The sequence below is a fragment of the Podarcis cretensis genome (genome assembly GCF_951804945.1).
Source record: "Podarcis cretensis genome assembly, chromosome: 12".
In the NCBI taxonomy this organism is placed as follows: domain Eukaryota; kingdom Metazoa; phylum Chordata; class Lepidosauria; order Squamata; family Lacertidae; genus Podarcis; species Podarcis cretensis.
The window spans coordinates 31,340,219-31,358,126 of NC_137181.1; the positions used below are offsets into that span (position 1 = coordinate 31,340,219).

The window sequence follows — 17,908 nt, forward strand, 5'->3', positions numbered from 1 at the left end:
GGTGCATTACATGGAGTAGATAGGAGAAAAGTTTTTCTTCCTCATCATAACACTAGAATTCATGCACATCCCAAGAAGCTGAATGTTGGGGGATTCCAAGCAGATAAAAGAAAGTACTTCTTCTTAACATAGTTAAACAATGGCATTCACTCCCACAAGAGGCTGTGATGGGTACCAAGTTGGGCAGCTTTAAAAGAGCATTAGACTAATTCATGGAGGATAAGTCTCTTAATGGCTACTAGCTATGACATCTATGCTCTGCATCCATGGTTGGAGACAGTAATGGTCCTGGAAATGGCAGGAGGGGAGAGTGCTTTTGTGCTCGAGTCCTGCTTGGGAGTGTCCCACAGGCATCTGGCTGGTCACAGTGAGTACAGTGGTACCTCGGGTTACATACGCTTCAGGTTACAGACTCCACTAACCCAGAAATAGTACCTCGGGTTAAGAACTTTGCTTCAGGATGAGAACAGAAATCGTGCTCCGGCGTCGCGGCAACAGCAGGAGGCCCCATTAGCTAAAGTGGTGCTTCAGGTTAAGAACGGACCTCCGGAACGTATTAAGTACTTAACCCGAGGTACCACTGTACAGGATGCTGGACTGATCACATGAAAGCAAATGCCCAAATGGGGCTCTAGTCGCGTCTTTACAAGGAGGCAACTGAAGAGATGTTTTCGACTTGCACTCCCTGACAAGCACCTGTGACCAAACCCTGCAGGGTGTATCCCTTCCTCTGGGTCTGCACTGAAATCACTTTATTCCTAGAGAATCATAGTAGGCAGGTATCACGGTCTGGCATGTCACCTCGATAGGAACTTGGCTTGCAGCAGCACACCACATTTGCCTAAGTGCCCAGTGATGTCTGGATAAAGTCCTGTCCTCCTGTTCATACTTGTGTGAGGGGCTGAGGAAATTCTCATTTCAGTTGGCTTGGCTGTAAGCTTTTCACTAGATTAACAGCCACATCGGAGCAGCTCAGCAACTCCCAAATATCAGAGTAACAATTAGAAATGTCACTGCACTTCATGCTTATTAGTCCTAAAAATTAAACGGTTAACTTAGTGTGTTTCAGGGAGGAGGGAAAGGCTGACAATGGAGAGTTGCCTGGATACCTTAATTAGCACTTTTAGATTGCCATGCATTGCTGCCCACCTAGACGGGCCTTGCAGGAGAGGTGTGATAGACTGGGGCTTTCGGAATATCTCGATTTTAAAATTTATTTTCTCATCATGAACGCAAAGCCATCAGAAAGACAAATTAATTTAGCTTCAGTGACTTGCGGTTCCCTTATGAGCTGCATCCCTGTTGTTGCTTTCCCTTTTCTCCCCGTCCCCCTAACAGCATCCCTTTATCTACACTACAGAAAAACGGAGCTGACCTTTATCTGTTTCTGGTACAACCACTTCTAATTTTAGCAAAGCTCTTCATTTGAGAGCTTTATCTCCTGACACTTCCAATCCAGACTCATCAGAATGCATGTTCAGCTATTTCCCAAATGGTATTTATCAATTAATTAACACTTATAGATTTAATGACTCGTTGTACTAAACTGTTAAAGGGCAAGAGACCTATAAATTTCCAAACAGTCTATGTGAAACATATATAAATATTGATATATGCACACTTTTGAGGAGGGAGGGGCTGGGTTAAGCAGCTGATATGTGATATATTCAGTTACATACATAAGGTAAGGAACAGCTTAGTATCTTCGCCTGCACACAAGCCATTTTCTTTTACCACTATTGGCAACCCTCTTTGTAATTGGCAAAGAGCAAAAACATTACATAAAGTAGTCCTTGCTTTCTTTTGCTAAAATCCCCTTGTTAGAAAGCTAGTTGTCACCAGTAAATAAAAGTACTGGGAAGAGTTTTTAACACACACACACACCAACAACAGGGAAGATATGCGTGGAGTTCTGTGGCATCTTAATGGCTGCAGACCATAGCTCTTTTTTCGTGTTGCAGGGACTTGGTAGTGAGGCTCCTGTGTCATTTCAAAGTGGTGCTATGTTGTTGCTTTTTGAGAGGCTTGTATTACTAAATAATAATAGCAATAAATTTACAAGCCTCTGTTTTCTCACCTTGCAAGAGCCTATATTGCAAGGATGGGAAACATTTGGCCCTCCAGATGTGTTTGGGCTCTACCAGCCTCAGGCAGCATAGCCCAATGGTCAGAGATTATGGCACTTGCATTCCTGCAACATCTGGAGAACCACAGGTTTCCCATCCCCACTGTATACTTCTCTTTCAGCCACTTGTTATTATGCGAAAGGGCTTATATTACACAATGCCAGGAAATCTTCCTTGCTTATTCCCAGGAATTATAGGAAATTCTGCATTTCCTCCACTCAGGTCTACATAAGCATCTTTTTAACTTAAAATTAAGGTCCTCAAAGGTTCCTGCTCTGAAAAGAAGTGATTGTAAAGTTTGAAAAGTGTGTGCCTGTATGCTTTCGTAAACCATATGCAACGATTCACACTTCACAAATTTGGCAACCATTTTTGTCAACAGCGTTGCTAACCCCTGTTGGGAGATGATATATACCCAGTTGTCATTAGCAGGACTCGAAACCCCTTTGGCAAAATGGAAGTATTTCCCTATGGAGCACTCAATATGCTAGCCCCACGCCAGTGACCCCACTCTGCCTTAAAATGCAATACCTGTTGGGCTCTTTGTCTCCAAACTTCCTGAGCAATCCCTGTAAACGAAAGAAGGAATGTTCTGCTGGCAGCTGAGTCTGTAACTTCTGTCTAGACAGTGGCGTAGTGTGGGGGGTGCAGGGGGGGCCGGCCGCACCGGGCACAACATCGGGGGGGGGGGGGGGGGCGCACTTGCACTAGCAGCTCTCTGCCCCTACTAAAATCCATGGGTTAGGGGGCGCAAATTACTTGCCTTGCCCCCGGGTGCTGACAACCCACGCTACACCACTGTGTCTAGAGCTTGTGGTAGCTGCCTTCTCTCTCTCTCTCTCTCTTCATAAAAAAAAAAATCCACAATACAGTAAAATTATAACTACAAATCACATAAGTAGAATACAGAGCCCTCTCCTAAAAGTAATTCTTAGCCCTTAACACCTGCAGAGGACAGTAATTGCTACCAGCTCTCACCTGAGATCTTTCCTTTCTCCTCCCAGAAGCCTTTGCTGCTCCCTCTTCCCCCTATTTTAGCTTCCTTGAAGAAATTGCAGCATGGCTTGCAGCTGTAGAAAAGCCAAGTGGGTGAATTTCTCTAAAATGAGATTTTCCACTGCCTCTGTCTGCATGATTCTTTGGTAAGGAAACAAGGTCATTCCTTTTCTTCTTCTTTATTTTACTGGTGGGAGCTTGTTTGCTGCAACTCTGAGTAAAATCTTCACTTATTTGTAAAGCTGGGTGCATGCAATACATTGTAGCCCAAGCATTTTCATGGGAAATGTTTATTTAAAGGTGGATGAGGGTGGGTGAAAGTAAGAATCTTCCTTCCAAAACTTTCTCTCCAACATGCACCACTCTGGACTGCAGGTGGGGTAATTAGTTTGATTGTTTCCTCATGTAAACCTCCGTCTCTAGCAAAAACTAGTGTATTAGGAAGTAAGGTTGTAGCCCAGTCCAATGCCTTCTGCAAAGAGTTTGTTGGTTTTTTACTTCCAGGAAAATGTTTACGCACACCCCTTCCTACAAGCATTTGGAAACGCTGGGAGTGTAGGAAGCTGCCTTCTGCAGAACAGGACCATTGGTCCGTCTGGCTCAGTGCAGCCTACACTGACTGGCAGGGGCTTTCCAGAGTTTCCAACAGAGCCTTGGTCCAGGCCTACCTGGAGACACCAGGAACTGAATGTGCAAAGGTTACAGCCCCACTTGAAAAGTGGTACAGTCCACTTGGCTTGCCTCCTTATTCCTACCTCATTATGCGTAAATCAGGTCTCTGTAAAGTTAATGCTCCCAATCTGCTTTTTTTTTTAGAAGGGAAAATATGGGCCAAGTGGAATGAAAACGCCACCAGTCTCATTTGTGAATTAACAAAATGCCATATAGGGCTATGAGGGTTAATATATGCATTTTCCTTGGTGGGGTGGGAGAGCCTACACTTTATTTGGTTACAGTAACATGTTTGGTATTTCCCCTCAGGCTTCAGGGTTACACCCAGGGCTCCCCCCCCCCCCCTCAGCCAGAACTTGCTGGCACCTCAGGTGGGCGCCATTGGCATTCTGAGAGAACAGGGTCTCTTTGGTCTCTCTCTCACACACTAGTCACACCATATATTTAAAGCACCTGCCGCCTCAAAGAATCCCAGGAAATGTAGTTTACCCTTCAAGAGAGCTATGACCCTCAGCTTCCTTAACAAGCTATATTTCCCTGAATTCTTTGTGGAGGGAGGTGTGCTCTTTTCAGTGTGTACACAGCCGGAGGCACACGGCCTCACAAATAATAATAAAACACACACCATGCAGATTGCTTGTGTAAAATGGTAAAGGCAGCTGCAGAAGGCGTTTTCTGTGACAACCCTCACTTTGTAGCCTCTCAGACTCTGTCAGCAGGCTCTGCACTGTTTCTTTCTCCTCCCGGGTCAGGTAAACTGCAATGAAGTGGACTGCCTTGGCAACATATGCAGAGCTCCTGGGGGGGGGGAAGCTGACACTTCCCTGCCACCTTTCGATGGCTAGCTTATCTTTGGAGTGGTATTGATTACCTCATGAGGAGGAAGGCTCCATATCCTTACCCTTGTGTCCAGAGCAAGGTGATTTATGCCAGGCCGGGTAATAGAAGTGGCTGTGAAGGAAAAGAGAGGCCACAAATGAGATAACTTACAACTGGCAACTTTATTTATTTATTTTAAAAAAGAATGGCTGGCACGGCAGAGCACTCATCAAGGAGTGACCTGCTCTGGTATGGCAAAGCACCAGACCCCATTCCAGTGACGAATTATTACACGGCTATCTTGTTTTGCCTTTGTAAATTATGCCGTGTCTGTGCCTCGTAAGCTGGCAGATTTATTGCCACGCCTCAAGTGTATCGCCAAGGCAGAGCAGTTCTGAGGAATTGTGGGGGTCATGTGTCTTTCCGCTGGCTTTAGCCAGCAAAGCGCCTCTTTAATCTCAATGAGGAAGGACATTGGCGTCCTTGTGGGTGGGTGGGTGGAGGGGGTGGAGGCGGCCGAGGATTCAAACTTTATTTTCGATATTTAAATTAAATTGTGCCATCCATTTCCCTTGCTTCCAGATCTAAATGCAAGTCATTATGCCTGGGAAAATTACAGCTGCATTCCTGGAAGTTGGAGGCATGCCAACGAGAGGTGCACCCTTGGTTACTAAAGGCTGTACAATCTGTCAGGCAAGTAATTGGCTGAGAGAAAGTCTCTGATCAGGATGTTGCGCTGGTGCGACTGGGCTCTGATGTGCGCTTGCCGCTTCCTGCCCTACCATACATACAAAGTGCTCAAATTACAGGGTTGCCAGAGGGGAGTCCCTCTTATGTTTGCTAGGGTCCCTTTAGCTATTGCAGGGGACCTGACTTCAAGGCTAAAAATCCAGGGGAGTCAGAAGCTGGGGCTTGCAACTTTCATTTGAGGAGGCCCCTACCTTTCTTCCCATAATTCAAGCACTGTGCATGCATGTTAGTGGTAATGCACCACTGCAAAGCTCAAGTGAGAGGCATTTGGTGATGGAATTTCATTGTGGGTGCAATGAGACATACATTTAAATGCATGATTGAATGACGCAGCTACTCCAGATGACGGATCACACAATTCAGCTGTGACTTGAGTGGCCACATACACATCACCCAAGAAAGGGAAGAAATGTGTCACAGAGAACAGGTAACAGGTTTGCAAGTTTACTTGTGCTAAGTTTTATGTACAGATGCAAATTTAGAAAGAATTACTGTACAGTGGTATCTCGGGTTGCATATGCTTCAGGTTACATACGCTTCAGGTTACAGACTCCGCTAACCCAGAAATAGTGCCTCAGGTTAAGAACTTTGCTTCAGGATGAGAACAGAAATTGTGTGGTGGCGGCGCAGCAGCAGCAGCGGGAGGCCCCATTAGCTAAAGTGGTACTTCAGGTTAAGAACAGTTTCGGGTTAAGAACGGACCTCTGGAACGAATTAAGTATGTAACCAGAGGTACCACTGTATGTAGAAGTACAACACATCTCACCATACTGGGGAAGATTGTTAACAAGTTGTTACCGCCCTATACCTGGAGGTCTCAGGGCAGTTCACAGAACAAAATCAAAATATAAAACCACCAAATATATAATAAAAACAACAACCCAATAAAAGAACCCCATTTTAAAAGGGCATAGGATGTCAATCAAATCAACCAAAGGCCTGTTTAAAAAGGAACGTTTTTGCCTGGTGCCTAAAGGTGTATAATGAAGGCACCAGGTGAACTTTCCTAGGGAGAGCATTCCACAGATGGGGAGCCACTGCAGAAAAAGGTTCATTCTTGTGTGGGCATCCTCTGTATCTCTTGAGGAGGGGAAACACGAAGGGCCTCAGAAGATGATCCCAGGGTCTGGGTAGGTTCATATGGATAGAGGTGGTCCTTGAGGTATTGCGGTCCTGAGCCATTTAAGGCTTTATAGGTAAAAACCAGCACTTTGAATTGTGCCCAGAAACTAATTGGTAGCCAGTGCAGTTGGACCAGGATCGGTATAATATGCTCAAACCGTCTTACTCCAGTGAGTAACCTGGCCGCTGAATTCTGCACTAGCAGGCAGTCTCCCACCCATCTAGTCTAGGGAACCACCCACTAACACTGCCTACTCAGATTACTGTCCAGGTACTAACATCTCTGCTCTACTTATGATCTTGCTAATTATCTTAAAACCAGACTTGAACAAGACAACCCTTTTAAATAGAGGAGCATAGGAAGCTGCCTTTCAGTGAGTCAGACGGTTGGTCCATCAAAGTCAATTTTGTCTACACTGGTTGGCAGTGCTTTGCCAGGATTTCAGGCAGGACTGTTGGCCAGCCCTACTTGGAGATGCCAAGGATTGAATCTGGGACTTTTTTCATGCAAAAAGTAGATGCTCTACTACTGAACTACTGCCCTTTGTCATCACCTTCAAATAGATGGCTGTCTTCTGTAAACGAGAATATCACATGGCCATTCTTATTCTACCGCCACTGTCAGAGGCAGTATGTCTCTGAATTACCCAGAGTGAGCAGAGTATAAATAAAATAATGACAACTACTACTACTACTATTACTACTACTACTACTACTACTACTATACCAGTTGTTGGGAATCACAAGTGGGACGAGGGCTTTTTCCTCTTGTCAGCTTCCCATGTTCATATAGTTGGGGACAGGATACTCTACTGGAGGGGGCCCTTGGCCTGAGCCAAGAGCTTCTTCTTATGTTCTTAGTTGTGATTTAAATGCAGATCATCCAGGTCTAAGTCCAACGTCCTATGTGCTCAGCATTTAATTTTGTGGCAAGGCTTGCTCTGGCTACTGTTTTCAGTTCCAGGCCTTAACACTGGGGACCAATGAAAGTGCCCTGGAGCAGGTACATTTCTCCCCTTAAATATGGAGTAGCTGTTTACAGAGTGATGAGTGGGTCTGTGACCCTCCAAGATGTTGTAGGACTCCAGCATCCATCAGCCACAGTCAACAACGAATGTTGGGGTGGTTGTAGAGCAGGCATCCCAATCTTTGGCCCTCCAGATGTTTTGGACTACAATTCCCATCATCCCTGACCACTGGTCCTGTTAGCTAGGGATCTTGGGAGTTGTAGGCCAAAACATCTGGAGGGCCGCAGGTTGGGGATGCCTGTTGCAGAGCAACAACCCCTAGAGGACCTCACATTCCCCATCCCTCTGATATGGTGGTAGGGGTTGGGAGAAAAGGGTTTACACACTGGAAGGTGCTGTAACCTCCCAACAGATTTAACCCTCTGCATGTCTTTTTCTAGAAATCACACACTGCCCATATTGGGTCGTGGTTGCAGCTTGTGCTTATAAATCACATATGGAAACATTTTGACCCGTCCTGTGCTTTTTAATAGGGTGGTATTTAAGGAAGATAACATACTTTGCAATGCCCTCTCCTTGTATTTCCTGTACTATCAGCAAATTATATTGGGCCCTTCCACAGATACAATTCTAAAGAATATCACAATTAATTCTATTTGGCACAGCAGCAGCAACCCCCCAAAATGGCTTATTTTGCAGTTATTTATGTTTGCTAACTATGTGCATATCGGGGGGGGGGGGAGGCACAACAATTTGTGTATACTTCGCAGAGAATAAAGAGCATTTCCATATTGTCAGCTAATTTACAAAGAAATATTTACAGAGTGAAATTTTAGCAGCTATCAAAGGACAAACAAGAGAGTGATTCCGTTGTGCGAAAGGCCACCGGTTTCAATTTTCTCTCGGCAGAAACTGATTTATTCAGTATTCGTTGATTCAATTTATTTATAATTACACCACACTGAATAAATCAAACATAGCTGAAAAGCAGTTTATCTCCGTGTACTAATTACGCATACAGAGGCAAAGAGATGCTGGAAGATTAAAGGGAGAACGTATTGGCGTGCATTAATGATTGTGGGTGTCTCTTTTATTACCCTGCGCTGCATTATATAATAGAATAATAGGGTCACTGCCATGATAGAGGAGGGCAAGCAGTACTTAAACTGTTCCTAAAATGATTGAAAGAGAAATGGAACACTGTAATAGTTAAAAGGCAAAGAACTGAAACAATAAACACACAGAGTGTTATCTGACACTCCTTGTTTTTCCCCCCACTGTTGCTCAAGAACACTCATATAGGGCCCCATTTAAGAAATTAAGTTATCAGAGAGAGAGATTATATTTTTAAAAACTTGCCTATTTCAATTTGTTTAGGCAGTTGGAGAAACAGCAGGCCTTTCTTTTGTGTTAAGATTTCGCACTTTTCATAAAGACTTATCTTAGGTTTCTGAGGCAATTGTTTTGACATTAGACATTTCTTTATTATGCGGAGCACTGAACAGGCGTCCATAGCCATGCGATAAAATTCACTGGAGAGTCTTTGTGGTTCTATCAAGTGCTACCAAAACATTTTGATTTCCACGTTGCCACTATTTATCTCGGTAGGGAAAGTTCTTATTTCGAAAATCCCCCAAGGAACTTGCCCTTGCATGTGCTAATTACTGTTACCATTTCCGTGAAGCTTATCTTAACTGAAGTCTAAAGTTTTCCAGAACAAAAAATGAGACTATAAAGGAACACACAAAAGGGAAATAAATGGGAGGGAGACGAGTGGGGGGAGACACATATGGAGAGAGAATTTGAAAACTGCACAGCACACTTTTATTAGGCTGCCACTCTGTGCACATTTGCAGAATGGTATGCAGCGGGGAAAGGAGGAGCTGCTGTGATGGGTTAAGAAAAGCACAGAATGCTGAAGCAGGATCTACCACACAGAAGCCATTGCCTTCCTAAAGGCATATAAACCAGGCCATAGCTAATCTCTGTAGGTTATTTTTCTGTACTATCAGGGGTGCCAACTTGAATAAAATATTGGGAGAGGGGGCAGGTAAGCCCCACCCTACATAATCAACCGCAAGATACATAAACATTCACACCCCACTTGAATGGCAACGTTCATCAACTTTGGGCAGGGCAGGCACCCTCAAATAATTTATTGGGCTGGAGGGGAGAGTTGGCTCCTATGTGTACTAATTACACGAAGGTTGGTGACCAACCCATCTTTCATAAGACAAACCTGAACACGTGTTAGGCATAAGAAAAGTTGGTCAGAAATAGATCTCATCACCTGCCTCAGTGCAGTCGCCTGAGGTCCCTTGCGCCTTTGGCAACCAGCTAAGGTCCCTTGCGCCTTTGGCAACGAGCTGTATCAGTGCCCCCTCCTGGACAGGAGAAATGCCCCTCCTTGTGGCTGCTCTCTATCTCTCTACCCCCTTCTGTTCCTTCCTGCAGAAGCAGCAGCTTTTGCTGGTAGAGATCCTGGTGGATTTCTTCTGGCAAAGCAGGTACTGGTGTGCTGAGCCAAGGGTGGGGTGTGTGTGGGATCCAGGTGTCACAGGAGGACTTCCAATGCCTGACAGGTGATTTTTGTATGCTCCCATTTCTCCAACCCATAGGTACACCTTTTCCAGAGCTTCCAGAGCTCCTGAGCTTTGTGTAGATCCTGGGCTCAAACTATTCAAGACTGTGGTGAACTGGAGCACATAAAACATTGACTGGATTCCCTTAGCACTGAGTTTCCCAAACATGGGTCTCCAGTTGTTTTGGACTACAACTCCCATTATCCCTAGCTAGCAGGACCAGTGTTCAGGAATGATGGAGCATGCATACAGCTGTTTTGGACTACCACAAAACATGTTCCTACCTGAGGCAGAGCAGTGGATAACACCACCCTCACCCCTCCATGTCAGGCTACAAAGCACTCCTGGTTGGTCGAGTTATTTTGCCACTTTAGGCAGAAAATCTCACAGGTACCTTTCCCTGGCAGTAAACATGCAGTGACTAGTAATGTCTAGTAATTTGCTGCCCTTTCATTATATCCCAAATGAGCTGCCTAAGGAAGCTGACTCACTGTACCGAATGGTAGGGCTGGCCCTGCGACGAGTGTGTTATATTTATAATCCTCAATTTCATAAAAGGATATCAAGGCAGTATACAACATACCAGATTGTAATAAAATCTGTCATATGAGGTTTATATGTGCAAAAGTAGAAAAACTGGTTGTTTTTCTTTTTAGGAATGCCTGCTTAGATACTGTGTAGTGGCCCAAGCAAATATATGGGGAAGAATTCAACGCAGTGCTTGCATGATGGAGCTATCTCCCCTCGCCTCTTGATTCCTGCCTGTGCCAATGTTTCTGTTAAGTTGTGGGTGAACATATCAGACGACACAGTGATTCTTCAAACAGCTCTTGTTTATTCAGAGGCCAGAACAGAACTGAGCTGAAGGGCTCAGTCAGCCTGCTTATATAGAGCTCCAGTACAATGTTACTGTAGCAACTTTCTAAAACTATCCAATCACTGAACGTCACTTTCGATCCTTCATTTGCATAACTATCTACAGTATCCCCCTGCTGGCCCAGGGTGAGAACTTCAGTACATAACACCTTCAATGGCCAAAAACTGGTGTGAGGTTGGGGAGAGAACTGCTGACATAGAGAAACTGGAGAAACAGGGTGTGGCATAGAATAACGAAGTACAATATTTCACACACCCAAGATTTTTTAGGAGGGGCATAAAAATAAAACAATTTGCTGTGGAACATTGGAAGAAATTTATCCACTGTCGCAAGGTTTAAAAATGAATATTCTGTTATCAGAAAATAAGAGCTAAAAATCGTAAGAATAGTGTATCTGTTCAGGTAGACAGAACGTAATATCGATGAAACAATTGACTTTATGATACCTGCTTGTATAAAGTGTATGGTGAATGGAGACACAACGATTGGTTATTTATAGGAATGTCTATGATATTCTATTATTATTATTATTATTATTATTATTATTTTAAAAAAAACACCCAGAATCAAAACTGGGCATGCCCAGGCCCCGAAGCATGCCTAAGACAGCTTGGCAAACTTTTGAACTAAAACACTTAAAGTAATATTTTAAGACGTAAAGGAGTGCACAATTCTAATTCACTTACAGGTGCTTATTTTGGTTGCCTTATTTGGTGCCTATACCCAATTGTGTCACCTCTAAATGTAATGCATAAAGAGGTCTTCTGTTCTAAGTTAATTTGTTTTTGTGAGCTGTATCTTTAAACTATCCCAGTGAAACATTTTAAAGTAATTGTTTTTATGTTGTATAATATGACCCAAATATTGTATTTTTGTCAGCATGTCTAATAGGTTGCTCAATAACCTTGTCCTCTACAGGTCACTGGATCCATTCATGTTCAATGATATATCGTATGAGTGTTCATGGGTAGTTTGATACATCTTCTAATATAAGGTGAGTAGAAATAGCACAAGTTTTATTTTTTGACCTTCTAGAAGTATGTCCCCAGCAGAAATGAACTGCGCTTTTTAAGACTGTGTTTCAAAGAGGTGTTGGAAGCAGGAATTGTTCCAAATTAAGCTTCTAAAAGTTGGGGAGTCATTTTCTGTGATTAGCATTAAAGAGCTGATTAAGGAAAAAATTTGCTGTAAAGATTAATCATTTCAAAAGATGAAAGGTCAAATGTAATGGGCTTCCTTTGTTTTTTTGGGGAAAAGCGAGACTTATTGAGTCCTGTATTAGTCTATGCATCTTTTAATAACCTCTTCCTTGCCCTCCATACAAGGCTTTTAAACTAAATTGGTCTGTCAGGACCTTTTGCTAAGGATAGCCTCTGCAGAAGAAATTAAAATATTTGATCTCTCTAACAAGTGAATCATAATTATCATGACTTTTTAAAACTTGGGAATGGGTAACTTTATGAGGATGCAAGGATCTCAGTTTGGTTAAAAAACATTATATAATAACCTTAACTTTGAAAGTTTATGAAACCTTAAAGTAGACTTGAAACTGATCGTTGTCTGCAAATCTCCCTGAACCCAACCCCCAACCATGAAAACAAACACTCACTCACTCACTCACTCACTCACTCACTCACTCTATTGGCTGAACAGTTATACAAGGGTTTCCAACATGACACCTGTGGGCACCAGTGTGTCTGCAGTACCTCTTATGGTGCTCACAAAAGGTCTCAATAAATAGCCCCTCAAAAATCCACAATGCACAGGAGACTTTGCTCATCCCGGTCAGTTTCTGTTTGCACTGGTCCAGCCTCTCCTATATGGATTGTGGCCCCTAAAATATTCCCATAATTCACTGGATGCCAGGACTAGACACACGTTCTCTCTCTTTTCTGAAAAAGGTGCAAAGATTGTCTCTCTGTGAGTGAGCATGGCAGTGGCTGATGTAGGTTCCTTCCCCCATCCCATTTATGGGGTGCACTGATGTGGCAGTGATGGGGGGCCATTACAGATAAACTGGGGAATTTGGGCTTGGGATTGGGAGAAATGAATGGTTTTGGACCCCTTTGCAATCCTGATGACATTGCTAGGAGAGTGAAGGCATTTCCCAATTTGGAATTGGGTTTGTGGGGGGATGAGAGAAAAGAAATTGTCTAGCTGTTTTGGAAAATTTGAACACAATTCCTCACTGAGCTGAGAGGAGTTAGTCCACCACTAATTTCAATAACTGCTGTAAAGTACTTCAGAAGATTGTGAAGGGAAAGGTCCGAAATACAGGTGATGGAGGAGCACACCTAGGAAACAGTTTATTTATTTTTATATGCATTGATCAGTTAGCTAAGCAAAACCTCTTCCTTGGGATAAGGCATTTCCAGCCCCATAACTTGCACACTCGCCGTGTAGAGAACCAGGACTGCCCAAGTAAGATGTATTCATTTACACCTTGCTGCAATTTCTTTGCTGTTACCTCTGCCATCCTTGCTGAGCCACAATAGTCCAGCAAAGATTTCTGAGTTAAGCTTGGCAGTGAAGTTCTGGGTGCTTTTATCTGAAGCGCAGTGGCTGTGTGCTTGTGTAATAATCAGGTTAAAACTGCTGAGTGTCCTTTGGTCAAGGTGGTCTGTGTACACTGTTGTGTATAAAGTGGAACACTAGAGTTTTTAAAGACACAAGTACACAAATCAAACATTTGCTAAATTCTCTTTTGAAAAAAGAAATAAATCTCTTAGTAAATTGCACATTGATGTAATTCCACTTCTGATTTCTTGAACACACACATAATTGCATGATAGTTAACCTGACACCTTTTTATCTCTTCTTCCTCCTTGATCCCACCCCCCACTTAATTCAAAAGACAATTGTGGTTGCCCACCCACTGAATCTCATCACCCATTGCTGTGTTTAGCTCAAACTCTGTGGTAGGCAGTCTTAGCTTATGGAATCATTTTAATAATGCTCAGATTTCCACTTCATGCCTTTATGCACGACTGAGGATTTTTTTTTTTAATAAAAAAAGCTGAAATAAATTATGTGCCTTCATTAAGGCCCAGCAGGATGTATCTTGCAAAATTACGTTTTTATGCAAGAATTAAGATTAGGGGAACTGTTAGGTCAGTGTAATCAACCTACAAGATTTACTTTTTCATGGAAGATCTATCATCTGTTGATAAGGCTTTCAAAGTATGCTATTTCTCAGGGATTGTAATATGCTAGCATGTACACAAATGAGCCAAGTCAGTAAACCATGGGAAATAGGATTCCTCTAAAAAAAATTGCACAGCAGCAGGAAATGGATGAGAATCACACTGCAAGTTGGAAACTTTCTCCTTTCAGATTGGAACAGATGAATCTGTCAGTTTCCATTTCTCAATTTTCCAATCTTAAATTTAGTTCAGCACATTTCTCCCTCAGTCTGTGAGGGTTTTTTAAAGTTCTCACAAGAATTGGTCAGGCTTTTAGCGTGCTTGTCTGCTTTAATATATGTTTTCCTATGCAGCGTTGCCAAAAATCACCTAACATAATGCATATTTAAAATATATTTTCATGAGCATTTGCATTTTTAACACACCTTGATCTAATATATGCATTTATGTACACATTTTTGGTAGAAGGACTACATCACAAAATTAACAAAAGTGTGAAATTGAAAGGATAGTTGTGTTTTCTTTCAGGAAGTGCAAATTCGCAAAATGTGAATTGAACTGAATTTCTCCCCCATCTCTGCTTATCAAAGCTTGAGGCCAGTTCATGCGTGCACTACAGTTGATAGTGCAGTACTTGAAGGCTCAGAGAATTGCCTCCACACAAAGATATGTGTGTTGCTGCTTTGGATGGCTTAAGTGCACACAGTCAATGAAAACCATGAGTCATGATGGCTTGAAAGGGAAAGATGGGATTGTCACTGGCCCTAATGTTAGGCAGAATGAGGCAGCTTCCTCTGGTTTGGGTGTTGAGAAAAGGTAGCAGATTGCTGATTTTTATTATTATTGTACATTTCCTGCAAAGAAGGAGTAGAATCTTCTGTCTCAGATGCCAAAATAAGACAGTTTTGGATACTCTGCACCTTGACCTTTTCTGGGGTGACGGGGGAGAGGTATTTGCTTCTCCTTCAGAAGCAAACTGTATTGGGTCTTGTTGTGTTGGTCCTCCTTTGGGGCGGCATTTAAAGCACTAAATGTGTGCTTGTTGCCCAGTGGCATAGCGTGGGTTGTCAGCACCCGGGGCAAGGCAAGTAATTTGTGCCCCCTAACCCGTGGATTTGCGCCCCCTAACCTGTGGATTTGCCCTAACCCCAGATGTTGCGCCCGGTGCGGCCGGCCCCCCCTGCACCCCCCACGTTACTGTTGTTGCCTACTGTGGAATGGCGGGTGAGAAATCAACCTTTTGCAATTGGTTTTACAGCAGTAAAAATAAAACACTGTTAAAAAATAAACAAATATATGCACATTTTCCCTTTCTCTTACTTCTCCCATTCTTCATTTCTCTCTCCTCTGCCAAGTCCGAGATCATTGGATAGGAGAATGGTTTTAATTGCAATTGTTTTTAGAACGTTTTCACTGTTTCAGAATGTTTTTTGTTTTGCTTTTGTTTTTAAATTGTGTACCTGTTTTCCACCCCGGGGCTCCTTATCCATAAAAGCCATGGATAATTGAATAATTTGGGGTGGAGAGTTATGTCATTGGTCACTCATGATAGTCGCAGACACCGATTAATGGTTGCTGGTGACACTTAAGTCGCCATCCACTTGCAGTCATGAATACGTTGTGTGCATGTGGTAGGCAAATAGCACTTTCCTCAATCATTTAACACAACAAGGGATGTGAAGCTGCAGTTTCCTAACTGGGGAAATCTGCATAGCCAGGAGATCAGCTGCATATGAGAATTGCATAGCAAAAATGAACTGTCTGGGAAATGCCTCTTTTAATTCTTGGGTTGACCATGTAAGGAAGGTTGCTAAGACGCTCATTTCACAGTTGGAGAACTGAGAGCACTTTAACATAGCACTTCCAGCAGTGCCAAACTGGAAATGGAGAAGAAAAGAGGCACTAAATAGTGCAGCAGGGGAGAAAATAACTGTAAGGAATAATACAAAGGAAAAGGCTGAATAGAGGGAAGGAAGGAAGGAAGGAAGGAAGGAAGGAAGGAAGGAAGGAAGGAAGGAAGGGTGAAATGGAGAAGAGGAGAGGGAGGTGAATTAAGCAGGTCACAGCAGATGACACATTGAGTCACTTCTCAAAAATTACAAGGACACTTGTGCCATGTAAAGATATCCTGCCCTTGCTGTTTGAGATGCTGGATGAGACGCATGCAATTAAATAAGAAATATATCCCCTTTCAGATGGTTTCAGTAAACAACCCTGCAGAATACTTAAGGCGCCCCAGTGTTCAGTCTCTCTATGCAACTGACATTTTAATCCTGGCTGAACACTTGATATACTGCAAAGAGCTATCAGAAAGTACAGAGTAACCATACGTTGTCAGGCAACCTGGGCATTTTTCAGATTGAAAACATGCATCAAGGCAATCCACAGAAAAGTTAATCTCTTACATAAGCTAAAATCATACCGGGGTCAATAATTTGGAAGAAAAAATGATCTTCTGTATAGGGAGTTTACAGTTATAATCATATGACTGTATCTGAAGAAGTATGCATGCACACAAAAGCTTATACCAGAACAAACTTAGTTGGTCTATAAGGTGCTACTGGACAATTTTTTATTTATTTTTATTTTGACTGTGTCAGAACAACATGGCTACCTAACTGAATCTAGAGTCATAATCATGTTTCTGTTGATTGCTGTTGTATTCATTGATGCAATTTTAGGTTCAAATCCTTGTGAAATTGAAGAAATAACTGAGAGGTGGCTGAGTGGTTTGTATTCTTGTACATTTTTTTTTTTAATTAGCATCATCACCCCAGCCACCTTAGACATCCTTCAATAGCCACTGTAGCAGGAGCTTGTCCCAAATGTTGCCTGCAGACTTCTGAAGAGCTCCAGAAGAGCAATGGAAATTAAAAAAAAAAGGTAAATGAAACTTTTGACTAAAAAAACCCATCCTTTGTTGTTGTTCTTAAATAAATTAAGAAATCCACCTAAAGCTCTTCAGTGCTTTGCAGGCAGCATTTGGGACAGGCTCAGTTCTTGCAAAGCCCATAGACTGAGGAAAGCAAACAGTGGTACCTCAGGTTACATACGCTTCAGGTTACACACTCCGCTAACCCAGAAATAGTGCTTCAGGTTAAGAACTTTGCTTCAGGATAAGAACAGAAATCGGGCTCCAGCGGTGCGGCAGCAGCAGGAGGCCTCATTAGCTAAAGTGGTGCTTCAGGTTAAGAACAGTTTCAGGTTAAGAACGAACCTCCGGAACAAATTAAATACTTAACCTGAGGTACCACTGTAGTGGCACAGAAAAAAGTACAGTGATATGGTGCACAGAAAAGTAGCTTTCCAAGAGATAAAGCAGCATGAGGTTTTGAGGAGGCCCTGATCCAACTCGGGATGTGTTCTTGACATCACGGTTTGTCTCAGGTGTGGGTAAACCCAATCACAAATCACCCTGATTTGCTTTATTGTTTGGCTGCAGCACAAAGCAGCTGTTCACCCCAGTATCTGCTCAATTGATTAGTTATGTACGAGCTGAACAACTAGTTATAGAAAACTAATAGTGTTTTATTGAATATTGGAAAGACAAAACTCATGTTTCTGTACTTATTTATTATATTTTTGACTTTAGAAAAAAAAAGGTATAATATAGGGTTGAGAAGTATTCTAATAAAAAAATGAGGTGGAGATTGTAGATTACTGATACTTTTGTATTCAGAGTCATTAGTGGAAACAGTGATTGTGACCCAGGGAAGGTAGAAGAGATGAATTGGTGTGATCACCTGCTCTGTTGCATTTCCTGCTTGTCTAGCTTTCAGGTAATCTTGGCTAGACAGTTAAGTTCAGTATTCCTAGTTCACAAAAGCAGATGATTTTTTTCCTTTGCTTCTAA

At 42.6% G+C, this 17,908-nt stretch overlaps 1 long non-coding RNA gene across 1 annotated transcript in view; it reads left to right on the plus strand.

Moving 5' to 3' along the window:
• The first annotated feature begins 3,119 nt into the window (after nucleotides 1–3,119).
• Nucleotides 3,120–17,908, plus strand: part of LOC307199995 — a 37,004-nt gene continuing 22,215 nt past the window's right edge. Inside the window, exons 1-3 of the long non-coding RNA XR_013832286.1 lie at nucleotides 3,120–3,268; nucleotides 5,196–5,306; nucleotides 11,831–11,906. This is a non-coding gene — a long non-coding RNA (uncharacterized lncRNA). The remainder of the gene's footprint in view (nucleotides 3,269–5,195; nucleotides 5,307–11,830; nucleotides 11,907–17,908) is intronic.